Raw genomic sequence first — 19,503 nt, forward strand, 5'->3', positions numbered from 1 at the left:
CTGTGCTGCTGCCATTGCTGTTTCCAGTATTTGCCCTTTTCCAGAATTTGAAGGTGTGCCCCTGAGGTGATTAGCAAGAGGATCGACAGAGGGCTGTAAAGAAAGGAACAGGCAGTAGTAATTCTCCACCAAAATCTGGCCAACAGTGGGAGGGATGAAGCCTATTGTGGAGGGAGGAGAGAGAAGGCTGAGCAATCACTCTCAGTCATTGTTTCACCAGTACCCTCACAACAAGGTAAAAAGGTGGACTCAGCTATGCAGCCTCACATTCCAAGCTTCTCTTTGATGTCCCTCCAGAAGTGGTTTCAAAGGGGCCAACTGTCCATGAGGATGGTTGACACCAGTCACAAAGGGAAACCTGGTAGAGGAAGGCTCCCTTTGTCTCCTACCTTGTACACATCTTCCTCAAACATACCTTGCTTTCTTTTGAATTGTAGCAAAGAGCCACGTTCCTTTCAGCAGCTATTTTAAGAGGCTCCTTCTTGCCAGGCCACATCACCATCTGGGTTTTGGAAAGGAGGTAAGATAGGAGAGCAGCACAAAGTAAGGTCCAGCACCATGCCTGCCTTTTAGTGCTCTGTGTGGGAACTGTGCCTCACTGTGAGAGCAAGGAGAGTGATGGAGGAAACCCACCCAGGAGCAGGGTTTCACCTGAACACTTTTTCTGCCCTCTTTTTCTGCCTGCTAAATTCCTATCGTGTGGTCTGCAGTAGTAAGGGCTTGTCCCCTGGCTTTGGAAATCCTGGAGTGCAGAACTTGGGAATTTCCACATGGGGTGAAGCTCTGGGCACAGTATAGGATTGGACGGTCACAGTCAGTTTCACTTCTTCTTATCACCCTTTGAACAGCAGGATTTGTACCTTCACTTTCTCATAGCTCTGCTAGTCACCTTCTGAAGGAAGCAGTGATGCCTTGACTGCATGGGTCTGGACAGCTGTTGCCTCAGGAAAGTCCTACGTTCTACCAGCTCCCTTGGGGAAGCATTGCAGTTTGATCTGTAGCATCACAAATATGACAAAGTAGTGAATGTAAGCCTCACTATTTTCTCACTCTATTGTACGCAGACCTCTCTCTCTCTTCACAAGTATTTTGTACAGATTGAAGTTGCCAGCCCCAGTACAAAGGTGAAATTGGTGGTTCTGGAGAACAGATATATAGGAAAAGGAAAAAAAAGTGAAAATGAAACAATTCCAATAAAGAAAAGGTAGGGGAATTTTTACCTCTACTCTTAGTCACATCAGTAAGATACTCTGCAAGGTTCATCTATCCTCTGCATATGCAGCTGAAAGGATTTTTTTTCTGCATTCATATTCAGTTTGCAACAGATTATAAGAAGTCACTCACAATGCTCTGATCCTTGAGTATGTTCAGGCTTGTTTATTAGGCAGAAAACTGCAGTAAATCATAGTCAGGTAGCTGTTACTGGCAGTGTAATATCTTGCTATTAATGCAGCTCTGATCTCTTGGAAATTCAGGACACAAACAACAACTCAGGCTCAGTCCTGTGAACATATCCCACTGATTCTTAATGCATTAAATAATCACAGTTTAATCTGCCTGTCTGATTTTGGCTATTCATGTCAGGGAACAGATTTGTTTTAAACGATGTCTTGCAGCTATTTTCTTTTTGACTGTTCAGTTTATTCAGACTAAAGCAGTTTTCACATAGTGAAAGCCTCACATAGGAATCCTTAACTATGCAAAAAGAATACAAAGGGTAACAACATCAAAATGTACTGCATCTCACCCACTTCTTCAAAATGCAAAACAACAGAGACCCTCTTGAGCTGGTATTTGTCTAGCTGAGCTCCTTCTAAGACCCTCTCAGAGAAGCGGTGCCATTAACCTGTCACAGGAAAAGAGAAAAACAAAGCTGGAGGGACATTGTTGATTGGAGGTACAACAAAATTGGTCCCAGCAGCATCAAGGAGTGGGATTTATTCACGGGAGGTGTTCAGTGGTAACGTGTGGATGCAGAAGTGGAACCATGCCATTTGTCTGGCTGTCACAAAATAAACACACAGCGAATAAAGGCCAACCTGAGCATGTCTGGGGCAGAGCTGGCAAGAGCATAATTCCATTTTGTGGCGCCAGAATGGATTTTTTTCCAGACCGGGAGAAAGCAGAATTTCTGACCAATTTTTGCAGACTTGGAAAGTGAGTTTGAATAGTGATTGAGATCTCTAAACTGCAAAGTAACACTTTGCCTCATTTACAACAGATTTGGTTTTTTCTTCTTTTTCTCAGATCACTCTAAGTCAGGCAGAACAAACATCTTACAGGACAGGATTTTTGCCTTTCAATGTAGACTTTATGACTGTCAGGAAATATTCTTATTAAATGAAACAGAAAATAGAGAAAAAAGCTCTATTTGGAAATTGAAAAGTACTTTTCTGGGATTGAGCAACACCATGTGAGATGTCAATTTTTCAAGCCAGCTCATTTTATGAGTTTCAGGGGTGGCAGACAAAAATAGTTAAATTACTAAAGTCAAATTTTAAATTGAAAAAAAACCCAAACATAACAAAAACTTAGAATTTAAATTTGGTTAAAATTGCATTTGAAATTAAAATGCAATGCCTGTAGTTTATGTAAGTAAAATAGAATAATATGATAAAATAAACAAAAAAGCAATGCATATTTTCCACCTAAGTTTAAGATAACGTTGCTGAAACTGGGGAGAGTTCTTGGCAAAATGACTAGGGCCAGAATTTTCTGAATTAGTAAAATAGATTTCTATGGCCCTAACTTTTCACAGGATGCTTTTTTCATTTTACTGTGTTTCAGTACAGTTTCCTCCAAACAGTGACTAAGCAGTAACTAACAAGCAGAAATGCTTGCTTGATTCTTTACATGTGGGCTTACAAACAAAGTTTTATGTTACTGCTCTTATAAATTAGAATAGCCCCTGTGCCATCCAAAGCAAATCACAAGTGAAATACTGATAACTCAGCAAATAAAAAATGCCATTTTTTCTAAAATAATAAAGTACTATCAATGGGAATCTGAGTTATATACACTATAGGTATATGAACATTCCTTATATTCAATCTTCCAGACTAACAGACAATAAGTAAAAGTGAAATGTAAGTTTACACAAAAGTTATTTGTGTTCTTGTCAGTGGTTCTTCATTGATGCAGTTCAATTCTGGTTTCAAAAGCAGGTACAAAGTGCATATTCAACAGGTTTAAAACCTGGTATTTACATTGAAGTGATTTGCCTTACTGAATTAAATCCAAATGTTCAGATATCAATATCTGATACTTTCAGATATCAATATTGGTATCAAATTTTGCCGTGATGGGTGAGGAGCTGAGTGTGGAGCTGGACAGTGTGGTGTTTACATGTCTGGCTTTGACTGCTGTTGTGGTCCAGGTTTATGCAGTGGGAAAATGTAGAGAGTAAGTGAAGGGTTTAATTTTGTAGACTGGGAAACTGCAGTTATTATTCTTTTTCTGGAGGAGTTGCTTTCTTGAAGTATGACAGCTTTCCTGTTGCTTACCTGATAGAGGAGAGGAGGAGCCAAGCAATGAGCATGGCCAAGATGTGGAGAAGGCATGCGCTCCTAAAAGGCTTCACAGGCTCCTTCTGGTTCTGATGGTAATCAAGAGAAATGGTAGCTAGAATCTGGCAGAGGAAAGGGGTGCAAAACCATTTTCCTGCCTTTCTCACCCAGCAAAGCAAATTGGAAAGAAGGGGTCTATTCATCTTGTTTTGGAAATTTGCAATATGTGCTTTTAGACATAGATACGACCTATGTATTCACTCATGACTAAAGATAAATATCCTCTTAACCGTACATTTATATTCTGTTAAGTGGCTGTGGCATCAAGGATTTCTAACTTTCCTGCCCTTCTGTTTCTCTGAGATCAAGTTGACTTCTTTCATTCAGACATCTGCCTCTCTTAACCCCATCTGCCAAGTACTTCCCTCCTGGCCTGTCACTGCTTGACATCACCCCATGGTTGTGCCCAGCTGTGCCTTCCCCTGTGGCTAACATGGGCCAGCTGTCACAGACTCTTTTCCATCCTAACACCCAGCAGCCAGCAGAGAACTTGGGAGATGAAGAAAAGGTTTGCATTCTCAGTCAGTCAGGTCAAGGCCAGGACATGTTTGGGTGCTCTCCTCTGAACACTTGTTTAGTGAAGGAGCATTTCTTGTGCCAAAGCTGCACTGAAGGGAAGGACAGAAAGCAAATCCTGTGGGACCTGTGAGAAAAAGATTTCCTCTGTAGATTTGGGCTGGCTGGAGCTATGCAATACCTTCTAAATGGCTTATAATGTTAGATTTGGTAGATGTAGGAGTGGTGCTGGCTTACCTGTAGTTCCTCATAGTTGTGGTTTTGTGTTGGGTTAAGTAAGGAAGCCTCAGCTACAATTATTTTGTGTGGGAGGAGTCCCTGGTTTTGAAGCAAGACTCAGTGTGGGGGCTCACATTAGGATCTTCGGGATGTTCACTTATGAGCACACTTTTCCTGAGGAATGGAATTAGGACAGGAAACCTGAAGAATTACCTAAATACTATAAACTTCTTATGTAGTGTGGTACTCAGGTGAATTTCTGTGAAAAAGTTGTTTCTGAAAATTGAAGTCCTAAAAATGTTAAAATTTTCCTAAATGTCAAAGCTGTTTTGCGTAAAACAAGCATATGTAACATTTGTAAAACAAAGGGAAAAAATAGAAGAATCAACATCTATAATATTATTTGAAATACAAATCTGCCACTGATTTCACTCCCTGAGTGCAGCAGTTCACTGTGCATTCCAAGAAGGTTCAGCCAGAACAAGGATTAAATTCATTATCTTTATTAATGCTTATTTTGTTATACAGAAGCAAGGGAGGAGGAAAGGGCAGAATGGATGCTCCTTCTTTGTGTGGGAAAAAGGCCATCTGAAAATTAGCTCTGCTTCCAAGCTGGGAGCAGGCTCTTCTCCCCAGGGAAGTGTTCCTCCATCTGCATTGCTACTCTGAATCAGCAGGGCTTCAGAGAAACTGGAAGAGCATGTGGCTGGGGAGAGAGTAGAAGAACAAGAAGCAACTTGATGGTGCCTTAGGGACAATGCAATATTCAGCAGCAAAGACCAGAAGGGAACTAATCTCCCCTTGAAGAAGGTTTTATGTCTGATACTATCAGCATGCCACTAGAAATGATGATCAAGAGCACTTCCAAAGCTAGGGAAACCTAGATGGTGCTAAGTTACTTGGGAGAAGAGATGTGTGTAATGTTACTTAAACCTCCTCACCTCCTGAGCTGTACTATTTCAGCCTTAGGCAATGTCAGAATTTAGGTATGGTAGCCATGTTTCCTGCCTGCTGAATTAATTTGAGTTCACTGTATCAACCTCATTGGGAATGCAGCCCATGGACTGAACCTCCTTCCTCAGAGACACGGTCATGGTTCATCTTGACCCTGGCTGGCTGTAAAGGTGACATCTCAAAGCTCCATGCAAAACAAGAACATCATGGATTGGAAAACTCAATTTTTTGCACTTGTCACATGAAAAGAAAGTTTTTCTTGCAGTCCAGCATGCTTCCCCTGCAATGTGTAAGTCTGAAATTGTTTATCCTATTTCAGGTTATATGCAAATCCAGGAAACATCCTGGGTTTGGAATAGCAATTGCTAGTGTTAGGTGCTGTGGGCACCACGTTCTACTCTGACACTTCAAACAGGTAATACCTGTATATTTTACAACTGGATTAAACCTCTTTGTTGAATGGAAACAACCTAGGAATGCTAGTAGAACAGAATAGTCTGGTTTAATCCACTGAATTAGGTTTATTTTTACCAGATTATTTTTAAACTTGTGAATCCAGTTTCTTTTGAATATAGATGGCATATCCTCCAAACATCATTCATGTCTTAAACTGGCATACTGCCTCATCTTGCTGGCATCATTTTGCTTGTTATCATTGTCTTACAATAAAATTCAGAGTCTATTGACTCAGTTTGTGCAAGTTCCTTTGTAATTGCTGTAGCAATATGTAAGTTCAAGTTGGACTGACTTTTAGTATCCCTCTTTGTTTATTGAAGCACAAAGTTAAAGTTTGCAGAAGGGAATGGGAGATGAAACAAGACCAACAAAACACATGAAACATTCAGTGCTAGAACATACAGGGTTTCTAAATCAAAAGGAAAAGTGCTGCAAAATGCTGTACTGAGCTGATATTACCATCAGAATACCTTCCTCTTCTGTTGGTTGTGCCCTATAGCTCTCTGTTAGTGTCAGTAGAGCAAGTCCCCTGATATGGTCACTTGTTTGTTAAATGAGCTGTCCAAGAGTGGGCAGGGATAAAATAGTGCCAGTGGAACTGTGACTCAGCCTTTGAGAAACTATGGTCAATGCCTTTTTGAGACTGATGGAGTGGATGCTTCTGAATATGAGCTACTGAATGTCCTGGCTGGCCTTGCACACCAAAGGGCTTGAAAAGAACTGAGCATGAGTGAGGAAAGGGCTCAGTGAACTAAGTAAAAGATGAGTTTTGCAGGTGGATTTAGGATTTTGACAGAGAGAAAAACATCTGTGGAGAAAGCTGGTGAAAGCAGTCCTTAGAGGATATCTCAGAGCAGATAAGATGAATCTCAGAGAAGAATCTCTAGATTCTCAAAAGGGGAATCTAGAGCTGGGTTTGGAAGAGAAGAGGGAGCCTGAGAGAGGGAAAGTATGGGTGACATGGTTGGGTAGGAGAGTGAAATATTGTGTGGAGAGCAGGGATGAGTGGTGTTCCTCAGAGGCCAAACATTGGGACTGTATAACACCTTTGTCAGTGACATGTACAGCGGGATCAAGCACACCTTCAGCAAGTTTGCTGATGACACTGAGCTGTGTGCTGCAGTCAACACACTGGAGGGAGGGAATAATGCCATCCAGAGGGACCTGGACCTGAGAAATGGACCTGTGTGAACTTCGTGAACTACAGGGCCAAGTGCTAGATCCTACACCTGGCTTGGGCAATCCCAAGCACAAATAGGCTGGGCAGAAAATGAATTGAGAGCAGCCCTGGGAGAAGGAGATGGGGGAGTTGGTTGACAAAAAGCTGGACATGACCCAATGTGCACTTGCAGCCCAGCTGCAGAAATCCAGCTTTGTCCTGGGCTGCATCCAAAGCAGCATGGCCAGGGAGGTTATTTTGTTCTTTTACTCTTGTGAAAGGAACCCCACTCTGAATGCTGCATCCACCTCTAGGTCCCACAATGTGAGAAGGACATGGACCTGCTGGAGCACATCCAAAGTAGGGCCACAAAACTCAGAGGGCTGGAATCTCTCTCCTCTGAGCACAGGCTGACAGAGCTGGGGTTGTTCAGCCTGAAGAAGAGAAGGGTCTGAGGAGGCCTTGGAGCAGCCTTCCTGTGCCTAAAGGGAGCTGAAAGATAGATGGAGAGAGACTTTTTACAAGGGCCTGTACTGGCAGGACAAGGGGCAGCGGCTTTAGATGAGACATAAGGAAGAAATTATTTTCTGTGAGGGGGGTGAATCACTGGAACAGGCTGCAGAGAGAAGCTGTAGATACCCAGGAATTGTTCAAGGCCAGGCTGGGTGGGTCCTTGAGTGACCTCATCTAATGGAAGATGTCCCTGCCTGTGGTGATCATTGTGATCCCTCCCAGTCCAAATTGTTCTGTGATTTTACCCAGGAAATAGAAGAAACAAATAATTTTAAGATGGAAAAACTGAAGTTGGAATGATTTGCATAAAAATAGCAGTCAGTTAAAAATGGGAAAGAATATGTGTTTTGGTGGGAATTGGGAAAAAGCAAATCTGTCATCCTCAAAAGAAGAAACTTTTACAGGGAAAGGAAGAGAGAGTCTTGTGGGAAGAATAGGAAATATAATGGGCTTGGAAGTATTGATGAGAGATGGAGTTTTAGGGAATTAAAACAGGGAAAGGAGGAAGGGGCTTTCATCTCAGAGGCAAAATGGGCTTGCAGAATACAAGGACTAGATATAAATGTTGCAGCAGAGACAGGATCATCCAGGGAGCAGAAAGGTGCGAAGACATAAAATGAAGAGCAAAGTAGCAGAGTTCAGAGGAGGATGAGTTTTTAGGGGAGAGAACAGGATACACTCCTTTTAATAGGACTTCTGTTCTCTTCCAGCATCCTAATGATACCTGTTTTCTTGTTATCTTCATTGTTTATCCATGTTTCTGTTTTTGCTATTTGCTCCATCCATCCATCCATCCATCCATCCATCCATCCATCCATCCATCCATCCTCACTCATGAGAAAGAAGTTCAGAAAGTACCTTCCCTGTGTAATGTTGCCCTCAGGTAGAATTCAGCAGATATTTTGACTTCTGGTAAGTTGTGGATGAAGTACTCTGTTTTCCTATTGGCCGTAGTGTTTTGTTTACTTCCTGGGAAATGTCTCTTTCTCTTCCCTTGAGACAGGTGCTTCTCTTCCAAACAACACTGGATTCTTGATTTTTTTTCCCCCAGCATCTCTTTACAACATTTACAAAGAGCCAGAAGTCCTTCTCTGTTGGGGGAAGCCTCATCAGTCACTAGCAAGTTCAATAAAAAGAGACCACTTGTGTACAATGATCAATAGATCTGAATGGAATTGTAGTAAGTGAGAGGAAACTGTGTATCATGAAAGAAGGGGGAAAGGCTGGAGAAAACCACTGAGTGAGAATGCCACTTACACTGGAAAACCCTCCTACATCTTTTGCTAGAAAAACCTTGGTAATGCAAAGTTATCATAACTGACCAAAGTTAATGGGACCTACTCTGGTGCTGAAAGGGTTAGACATGACTATTGTTGACGTAGGAATGGATTTTGCAAGAGTTTGTAAAGTTAGCAGGATACAAGGAGGTCAAGACTGATGATACCAGAGGGACACATACTGTGCTATTTGCATCCAGTTTTCAAACTGGCCTCTTAATGATCTCGAAAATATGAACTAGAGATATTGGGAACAGGAGGTAAGAGATGTGGGAGACTAGGTCTTCTGGAAAGATGCGTGGGTAAGTATTCGGCAGCACCAGGCATTGAATCCTTCTGAAAATTTATTATGTAAATGAATCAGAAGGATTTGAAAGAGGTTTGGAATTCCCTACATCTTTTGCATATGCATGTGCCCATGTGTATGTTTGAGTGTGGATTGGCAGTTTGGGGCTTTTTTTGGTTGGGTTTTTTTTTTGTTTTGTTTTGGGAGGTTTTTGGTTTGTTTTTTTTTTTGTTAGTTTGTTTTTTGTTTTGTTTTGTTTTTTTTTTTAAATAGAACATTGACAAGAAAAGACCACAGCTTCAGTTGTTCATGGTTTGACAGATGCTAACTATGGCTATAGCAGAGCAAAAGGAGGCCTTAGAAGTGGATTTGAAATGTTCACCATAAAGATAAAGAGATAAAGGTGAAAATCAGAAACTCAAGCCAAAGATCACAGAAATGAAAGCTGATACATGATACAGCTTCTGATATCCTGGCAGGAACAGCTGAGAAACACTGTAACTTATCAAAGAAGGAGGTGGGTAATTTGGGGCTGCTGGAGAGCATGTGGAGGGTGGAAAATTCATAGAAATTGTTACAAGGTAGAAGTCCTAGAAAGAAAGGAATTCACCCAGGAAACTGATGCTGGTCAAGCAATAACTCCTTCAGGAGTCTGTCAGAACTGCCATCATTATTTTCCTGCTCTGATCTTTGGTAAGATCAGAGAGGGACAAATGTGACTATATAGGGACGGCATGGGTACTGTCACGAGGCCATGGAGTTTGTTGTGGAGTGTTTAAAGGCAGTGCAGAGAAAATACTGACTTTCTGATTTCACTAGAAGGGCAGGATTCAGGTCAGGATTCAGGTCGTGTCTGGGAAATAATCTATCCACAGCCACTCTTGCATTCAGAATCTACTGACACAGGAATGGATTTGTATCACATCACAGTGGCTGTCCTGCAGATACTCCATAATAATGACAGCTCCTGAGAAATGATGGAGAAAACTGTAATAATGTCTCCTTGATAATGCCAAAGAAGAACCTAAGGATGCTGCTGAGCTTGGTGGAGATTGAATTGTTGTGGGAAAGCAATGTATGTTGTACTGCCCAACCCAAATCTAGAAGTAGGTACAAAATTTTCAACACATTTTTTCCTCCTCATGAGCATTTTGTCCCAGAATGTCCCAGCAGGTTCAAGTACAAAATATAATGGCTAAAGTTGTCCAGAAAATGCAGAGCAAATGTGATTTTTCATCAAAAAAAGGAATAAACCAGAAGTCACCCTACATATAGAGGAGAAAAAACAGGCTGATGTATCACTTCATTAAACTATTTATTAATAAATTGTTTATTTTAATTCTTGAAAATTGATCAATGAACTATTAATTTATTAATATAGGTTTTGTACAATAAAAATGTTTCTTGGCAGTTAAAAATTGGAGAATTTAAAAACTGGAAGTCAGTAGATGCATTATACCTGATTAAACCTTTTATCTTTCCATAGGGAAAAGCCTCAGCAGCCTCAGTATCCTTTCTTACAGCAAGATTTTTTTTTCAAGATGAAGTAGTTCCAGTAATGTTTGAAGCTTATGAAGAAGAAAATCAGGTAACAGATGGAAAAATACTTGCACGTGCTTACACTTGAAGTTAAAATCAGAAAGGAAATAAAATATTCTCTCCACACCTAAGCATCCTTGCCTAATAAAAAATAAGGAAAATCCATCTGCCAACTAATGGGATGTTGAGTCAGATTCAGAATAGGTGTTTGTAAGTCAAATGAAATGAGAGATAAAATTAGTTAATGAAATGTCACCAAAGCAACACAGATGGGTACAAAATACCTGCCAGGCTTACACAGCACTACTGTGTGCTCCAAGGAGGGGAACGCAGGATTGTTAGTACCCACCTGAGTTTCATGTTGGTGTTATGGACTATCTGATTGGTGTCTATCATCAGCATGCATTTATTTGACTGTAGCTGAACAAAATGTTAACAAAAAAATGTTAACAAAATGTTAACAAAATGTGAATGTTAACAAGGAATGTCCTTCAAAAATGTTGACAACAGCTACTGTATAACATTTTTAAGGTATTTTTTAAGATGTGTGCAGAAGTGATTGTGTTCTCTTGTAGCCCATCCTACTGCAGCTCTTAAGTTCATCCACCAGCTGAGCCAGAAAAGTATTAGAGGCTTTGATCTACTTCCAGTCTGCTGCAAGCATGACAGAAGAGCACCTTCCTTCATCAATGCCTTGAAGCAACAGCAACTTGATGTGGAAGTTTTCTTCCAGATGACAAATGTTGACTGAATAGAGCAGGGGGATTTAGCAATGGAATATTTTTTAAGTAACTTGGAGCATCAGAACATGTTTAATAATATGCAGTTTTGCAGGTTATGTATAATGTGAAAATCTGACAAATTTCAAGTTTCCATGACAGCTTTGTCATAGAAACTGTACACTTTCATATGGAAATGGTGACAGAAGTGATGTGTGAGTTTTAAGTAATCAGTAGAAAAGATGGCACTAGGGACAGGGAGACAATTTGGCAACCAAAAGGGAAAATGTTACGAAATGGAGGGAAAGAGAGGACAGGGTTACAGAAAACACTGCTGGAGAGCATTTGGAGAGAAATTTACATAGAGAGGCATCATCAGCCTTGGGTCTCCTCCATGCTGTCTGTCTCACGTGTTCCAAGGGGAAAGAGTGCCTCAAGATAACCTCTTTGCTCCTCTGGGAGAGGCAGAAGCTGCTTTGTGACTCCTTGGTGGTTCACCATTAATGGGAGAAACATGAAAAAACATGACCTGGTCAGTCAAAAGTCTGACCAAAGATCAGTAATTCCTGCTAGTTTGTACACTAGCAGCTACCAGTGAAGGAACCAAGGCAAATGTAACAATTCAGGGTATGTTTTCTACCCTGGCAACATGGACTTGCTTCTTTTCCTGGGTTTATGGCTCTGAGAAATAAATTTCAGGCCACTCTTGATTTCTATTTAATGCTATTTGTGTGAAGACTGTCTCTGGAGTCTTGTATTAGTTTAACAGATGGAGCCAGGGCAGAGATTCATACTGTGATGCTTATTTATTAATACAGCTTTTCCTGAGACAGGGAAAAAATATGTTTTTGTAGGAAACCTTTTCTCCTTTTCCTGGAATGGAAAAAGAATGACATCTGGACCTCTCCTATTCAGCTTGGGATACATATTTTCCCCAGATATGTATTTCTGAATCTCATGAAGATCTGGTTGCTTAGAAGTAGCTCCAGTAGCCAGCTTCTTTTTCCCACAGAAATCTATTTGAATAAAACAGCACTTTTGTTCTATGTCAGTGCCCTGTTTCTTTTTTGATCTCAAGAAACTACTGCTCTTGTTTATCTATCCAAAAAATATAGAAAAACACAGAAGAGTGAAAAATTTATCAGGAGCAGTTTTTGCTCAATGGGTGCAAATTTGACTTTGTTGTCTGTGAGAAAGGGGTTTGAAGTAGGTGGAGGAAGATTTAGGCAAATTATTCAAATTATGATGTTTATTTCTTAATGTCTGTTTTAAGAGAGGCAGAATAAAGGAACATTGCCAGAGCTACTGTGAACTCACCCTTCCACTCATCAGACCCTGTGAAAAAGATGGAAATGTCCTCTTTGGCTCTTTTTTCCCCCAGGCAGCCAACCCTCCCCCTTCTGACTGGTATTCTGCATCAGTGAGGTTTAAAATAAGCCAGAGGGGTAAAGGCCCAGAGTCAGGGGACACTGAAAGGGTAGGGAATAGGGAAAGAAGGACAACACAGAGACTGCATTTATGGGTAAAAATCAGATGAAAGGCAAACCTGGAAATTTTTGATATTTTGCTCCCCTTGGGGCCTAATTTACCAGCTTGGTACCACGGCAGAAAGAAAATGATTAATCAGGAGCATGGTATCTAACAGATTCCATGAAGCACAAATCCTGGGCTAATGACTAAACCAGGAACTTGACTTTGCAAAGAGCACTAACAGCCTTTTTACCAGCCCCCAAAATGTTTGGCCTGTAGAATAGTAGAATTTTGGCATTCAAGGCCAAGTGTACTAGCAGGCTTCAGACACAGAACAGCCCTCACTGCCTTATGCTTTGCATCCTCATTTTAGAGGCATGGCTCTGAATCTCCTCTTAAGCCTGCAGGAGTTCAGATCCTGATGCATAAAAACCCATTTAAAAAAAAACAGTTTTAAGGTTGGCAGATGACAGTTATTGAATTGGCATGTAGAAAACAAAGGTGCTGCATTGTGGAAGCCCAGCTGGTTCCATCTCACTGCACTTTACAACAGAAATTAATGGAAATATTTTCATTACTACTAAAAACTGGTGACTAGTTCTGCTTTGTTAGTTGTTCCAGCCAGCCATTGTGTGTACACAGGGAGCAGAGTGCTCCTTGGATTGCTGCTGACTTCAGATGCTACTTAAATGACCCTCTTGTCCCAGTTTGATTGTTCCTTTCCTTTTTTTTTTTTTTTCCTGGGGAGAAGGGAAGGGGAATCAGGGGAACTGCACAATGCAAGAAAACCAGCAGCTTTTTCTCTTTCTCTCTTTTCTATCACATGCAATATTTCACAAGTGCATTTTTTCTGCTCTGAATGTGTTCAATAGCTGAGTCTTCAAAATACAAAAATCAGAATCAGAAATCAGAAAACATTTTTGAAAAGTCAACTTTTGAATGCAAAGAAATGCTGAGGTATTTCCTTGCTTTCACCTATGTAATGTTGTATTTCAAAGTGTGGCAAAGTGTTTTGAAATCAGCAGTGGTCTAGAAAATCTGTGAGGCTTATACTGGGCTGATGAGAGAATCAGAACAACATCCTGAATGCCAGGGAATCATGTAAAGATCCATAGCTTTCTGTGCACCTCCAAAGATGCCAGGCAGGAAAGGGCTGATCTCAGTGGCCTCTCTCTGTGCTCCTCTGTGAGACAGCTAAAGCACAAGTCTTGAACCCTCAGCTGAGCAAAGTGTCATTTGGACAATCTCAGGTCAGCATGCGAAGACTTCATTAGTCTGTGCAGCTGGAGATTTGCTTCTGTCTGTCTCAAACTATGCCCTTTCCTGGTGTTAGTTAAGGTGATCCTGGACCCCTTAGAGTGGTGGTACTTCTTCAGGTTTTAAACAAAATACTCTTGACTCTATCAGCAGGATATACTGTCAGATATTCAGGGGACTGCAGGAAAAGGACATAAGTCAGAGGAGGGAGCAACATGCATAATACAAATAATAAATTATTTAGACCAAAAGAACAAATCTGGTGTGGTAATCTTTGAAGAACACATAAGAAGATCTCTGTTGAGACCACAGGAGGGTTGGAAGAGCAGTGGGCTTGCTAAGCCCTGACCTAGCTCTGCATCAGATCTCTCCAGGACACTGCCCCAGCTGCAGTTAGCTGGGGAGAACTGGTGGTTGCACCATCCAAGAAATACACCTGGTGGTCCAGGACAATCTGTGAGGACAACGGCCATTGCTAAGGGATGTAGTGAGGAAAAGCCTATGGCATACCAATTGTTTGTCCTCCTCTCATGCACTGCAGTATCTCATTGTAATTGCTTATTCTACAGGAAAATGTTATAATACCGCGGATGCGCAGCATCCAGAAACCTGCTGGTATTGATGACAAACAGAATCCATGTAGAAACAAGTGGCTTTGAGAAGAGGAACAATACCTGTCTTGTGCCTACTCTCAGCAACATAGATTTTGTCTGAAAGCCTGGCATTCTTCCATGCTCAGCAGCCCTTAATTCTTTTAGAATAATTTTCTCCACTTTTCTCGGATATGAATATAAATGGCATTTCTTGCTTCAGGGCATTGGGACAGCTCCACATCAATTCAACACACAAATACATTGTAAACAGTATGTCTCCCAGAGCTCTTGTGTGGAAGTTCCTCTTGGTTGCACCTGGCTTTTCACTGTTTTATGTTAGGAGGGTTGAGAGAGAAGTGTGTGTGCCCTTAGCAAGATGAGGACCATGCAAAGTGCCTGGCAATTCATATAGCAGCACTCTTGCAAGATTTCCACTACCTCCAAGAATTATCACAAAAGATGGTTTGCTAGGTGTTCTTTTATCATAGTTTTGGGAAAAAACCCTAATGCCTTTATTAGGTTTTAACAAGAATCGGTTTTGTTTTCTATCAACACAAGCCTAAGGATTAAATCAACAAAAAGCAACAGAAGTCTTTTAAGGGCCTCCTTAATTATTTCCACCAATTTGAAAAATAAGCCAGCAAACAAAAGGCCTAAAATGAGGAAAGTTGTGAGAAAAAGCACTGACTGTATTGCATGTTCTGCAAGTATTCTTTACAGGAAAAAAAAAAAGAGAGAGAGAAAATAAGGTACCAACTCTCCTGATCAATACAAACTGTTAAAACTGCCCTATTTTTCTCTTTCAGCTCCTTTCAAAGGCAATTGTTTTCTTCACTTTCACAGTTGATTTCCTTATCTAAGCTATCTTTTGGATTCTTTTATATAACAGCAAGATAAAAATATCCCAGTATTCAAACCTGTTGTAGAGCATGATGTTACGTGTCAGATAACATGTAACTGAACAGCCACTAAGCCTTCCCTTCTTCATCTTAGACTTTTTGTTGAACTGAAGGTGTCATTATTGGCTGGATAATTGTCCAGTGTCAAATACAAGTTGTTCTATGAGCAGCAAAGCTAATGAAGCCTGCTTTACCACAATGTTTGTGCCTTTTGTTCCTTAATTCCCTCTTATGCATGCAATGTTCATTGTAAAATGCTTCCCACAGGAGAGGCCAAGTGTGCTGTGTTCTTCAGTTTCTTTAGCCCAATGCTTTTCTCCAAAACTTGTAGCACTCCAGATAGGTATGAAGTGATTTTCTCTCCTTTTCAAATGTGACAGAAATGGCTCAATGGCCTACAAAAGCATTGTGGTTGCCAGGAAACACTGGGCAGAGGCTCATCCCCAGACTAGCAGTTCCTTATCAAATTAGCACTACTGTTGTTGCAAAGTGTTTTCCTGGCACACCCGAGATGCATTCTGCTTAGGCAGAGAGCTGGGTGTGCCCTGATATTTGCTTGATGGCCAATTATTTTTGTCCTGAATAACTATGTGAGTTTTCTTTCACACCAGCAAGGATTACATAGGATGACATACTTGTTAGCCCAGATTCACCTTTTTTTTTCTTCCTAATACAGAATTAAAACTATATGCAGTGTTAAAGCTGCTCTCATGATTTTAGCAGATGTGAGTTTCAGTATTAAGAAGATCTGAGTTTTAAATTCATCTAAAAACATGAACAATATGTTAATTTGGGAAAAATACCAGCTGACTGGAAATAAAAAAAAAAAGAAGAAAAAATGAATCTCCTGGATAATTTAGAGTCTAGGGTTTTTTAAGCTAGAGAGAATTAACATGTTTTGAATTTCTTTTTCTGGGTTTTGATGCTTTTAAGAAGACTTGCCAGGAGCTCTTCGTTTGAGAACGCACAAGCAGTTGCCCTTTCATTTCTTCTAATTGTGAGTGCTGAAGGTTTACTTGGAGAAACTGTGCAGCTGCCAATGCCATAGCCAGTGACAGGGCTGCTGGGTTCTTCTGTGGCCTCAGGCATGAGGAACACCTGCAGATTTTGGAGCAGGAGAAAGGGACTGCATTGCTCTGACGGGCACAGTGAAGGCCTTATCTCATGCAGGGCTAGCACAGTGGTGCTCAGCTTCTTCAGGCTGAGTTTTAGGATCCAGCTGTGAAGGAAGAGCTGAGGTTTTAAATAGCAGCCTGGTGCAGTCCTGGCTTCTCTAGCAGCCTGGCACCTGGCTGCAGCAAAGGGAATTTGGCCACATCACTTATATGCTGCTGATATACAGTGAACTCATTTAAAGCCAGAGGAGAAATTCTGCTTAAAGAGCCTGAGACAAAAGATGGTGGCCTTCATATGATTTGACTGAAGCAGAAAATATTTTTTTTTAAATGATAGTGTCTTTTATAAACAAGAGTGCCTGTAGGTCCCCTGGGATTTTGATGAACAACATCTACAATTTGTTCCATTGGAGGCCCCCTGAGAAGAAGTTTGAGGTGCATTGACCAGGTGATAAATGCAAGACAGGTATATAGAAATGATCAGTTTACAGGATGCAGAAATCCAAACATTTCTCCTAAAGTTAGAATAAAAGGAAATACTTAATTCTGCAGTCACTAGCTTGGCTTTCCTGTCTGGGAATAAATCCCAGGTCTTCCCAGCAGTCAGGAGGGAGCTGCTGCCAGGGGTGAGGAGGCTGCAGAGGCAGACATGAAAACATGGAAACCAAGCTTGCTAGTGCTGGAAGGGGTGAGCAATGTAAAATGTTCACAAACAGAAAATCACTGGGTCAGGCCTGACTTCTGCCAAGAATCAGAGCCCTGTGTGAGGAAAAAAACCTTTGCTAAACCTCTCCCTTGGATAGTTAACTCTGAGCCACACATTAGACAGGTGAACCATTGGGTTATAGATCATATAAGCATGCTAGCTAAATCTTCAGTGCCACCCTGGAAAATAGTGCTCTGAAGACCACTATGAAGAAAGCAACAATGTGTGCAGTAATCAATATCCTGAAGATTGAACTCTATACAGTGTTGTGTTGTGTTGTGTTGGTGAGAGGCTATCATGTTTAGAAATAGAAACTTTTGGATTATTGGAATTACTTTCTACTGTGTATGCGACCAAGATGCTACACTAATCAGACTTTTTTCCTCAAAAATAAGCCTCTCTAAAGATTTTATCCTAACCGTGAAAATAGTGGTTTGGACCAGGGGTAAGTTTGTGCTGGAGAGGTGGGGTCTGCTCTTGCTTTGGCATCATGTGTGCCTCTGTGCAAGCACACTCGAGCCAGTGAGTGCATTGCAGCAATGGCAGAGGGACCCTCACTGGTGGGGAGCAAGGCATGGGAAGTGATACAGGACATTCTGCTTGCATCTGCTCACCTAGCACGTATAAACAAACAGGGCTCCCTGCCTGCAGTATGAAGACCTTGACAGAAACCATAATGCTCCACTGTTTTACAGTGGAACTACAACTGAATTGTGGCTGTGAGTTGAACATATTTACTTACTAAAAATATATTAATGCCTTTTATTTTTAGGACCTTGACTCCCCATGCTGCTTCCTTCTCTGTTTTATCAATTTTCTTTAATTCTTGCTTTATTTTTGCCTCTCCTTATTTTGCCTCTCCTTATTTTTTGCACTTCTTTCTGGTGTGCTTTCCATCACAACTTCCAGAACAGATTTCACCAGTATTGTTCCCCTTTCTCTATTTTAGAGGATAAAAAAATTAAATCCTATTTCACATAGTGTTTGTATTTGAGACCTGCTGTAGAAAGCACAAAGAGAAGATACTCAACCCACAGGGAAGGTACTGTTTAGTGCCCATGACCAGCATGTGTTACTGTGCTGGAGACACTTACCATGTTCTCTGAAGATGTTTTATTTTCTATAGTATTCTCACTTGGTAACAGCATGCTATTTTGAAATAATTTCAGGTTCTTCTTGTTGCACTATGTAACAGGAGCAAAAATAGTTTTCAACCATTTAGAAACTACAAAAGGTTATAATAAATGTGGATCTATGCTCCCAAATGTAAATACAAATCTTAATCATTCAAATACTTACCTTAGTAGTGTGAAATTTATCAAAGAAATGTTTTCCTTCTCTTGTGTATATTTTAATTCAAGCTGTGGACTTAAATATACTTTTTAATTAATTACAAAAATTCTGTAAGATTTTCTTTCAGCCTTATGGTCTCCTTAGTATAACATACCTAATTAACAGCCAGTTGCAGGATGAAAGTAAACTCCTTCATGCACAAGTTCATTTGGAAGCAGAGTCTGATCTGCTACATTTTTATCTTATTGACAAAAGAATCACCAGGAGTCAGGATGCTCTTAGACTACAGAGTGCATTTGTTATGCTGGCAGCCAAAGGAAACATGTTAGTTGTAAATGGAGATGTTACCTGACAAACTGCTAACATAATAAATACAGAACTTTTCATAAATGTATTACCATTTATGAAATTATTTATCTAAAGTTGTTTGTTCCTTATGGTTCCTAAAAGAAAATACAACATTTTGTATTAAAGAGTGTAGGTAGAAATCCTGGAGAAGAGATCTTCCAAGCATTTGGATTGATTGGCATTGGTCCTTTTGAAGTTAAATCTGGCAGGATGGCGAGGGAGCAGTGTTTTGAAAAGTCCATCTGACATCACATACTGTCACTATAGGAAGAGAGGATTTTAATTCATCTGTTTTTATTGAGTAAAAAAGATTATTAAAAGAAAAAGAATTTAAAAAAACATTGCTTATAAGGTTGAAACGCTTATATGATTATCCCACTAGGCATAATGTAATAATAGGATTGGTTACCAGAAATACTTTCTCTTTTAATGCAAGCAAAACACCTGTCAAGTTCTTTTAGCATCTTATACAAACACTAATGAAATTTTCAATAAGAAGACAAGGAGAATTAAGAGGATAAAATATATATGTAATGTAGGTAGTGCTTGTTTCACAGTGGGAGAAGCTGGAAGAAGAGGAGGTGAGGTGGGAATATTTTGTATTTGGGGTTAGAGAGA

The 19,503-nt window shown here is 40.5% G+C and overlaps 1 long non-coding RNA gene across 2 annotated transcripts; it reads left to right on the forward strand.

Moving 5' to 3' along the window:
• The first annotated feature begins 1,451 nt into the window (after window positions 1-1,451).
• LOC120505063 lies at window positions 1,452-12,229 on the forward strand. 2 transcript variants are annotated; one of them, XR_005628165.1, is made up of 4 exons: window positions 1,452-8,295; window positions 8,387-9,463; window positions 10,433-10,534; window positions 11,061-12,229. It is a non-coding gene; the product is annotated as an uncharacterized LOC120505063 (long non-coding RNA). The 2 variants fall into 2 exon arrangements; XR_005628164.1 differs by having other exon boundaries at window positions 1,452-9,463.
• The last annotated feature ends 7,274 nt before the right edge of the window (window positions 12,230-19,503 follow it).

This window comes from Passer montanus, unplaced genomic scaffold (genome assembly GCF_014805655.1).
Source record: "Passer montanus isolate IOZ18808 unplaced genomic scaffold, ASM1480565v1 scaffold32, whole genome shotgun sequence".
In the NCBI taxonomy this organism is placed as follows: Eukaryota; Metazoa; Chordata; class Aves; order Passeriformes; family Passeridae; genus Passer; species Passer montanus.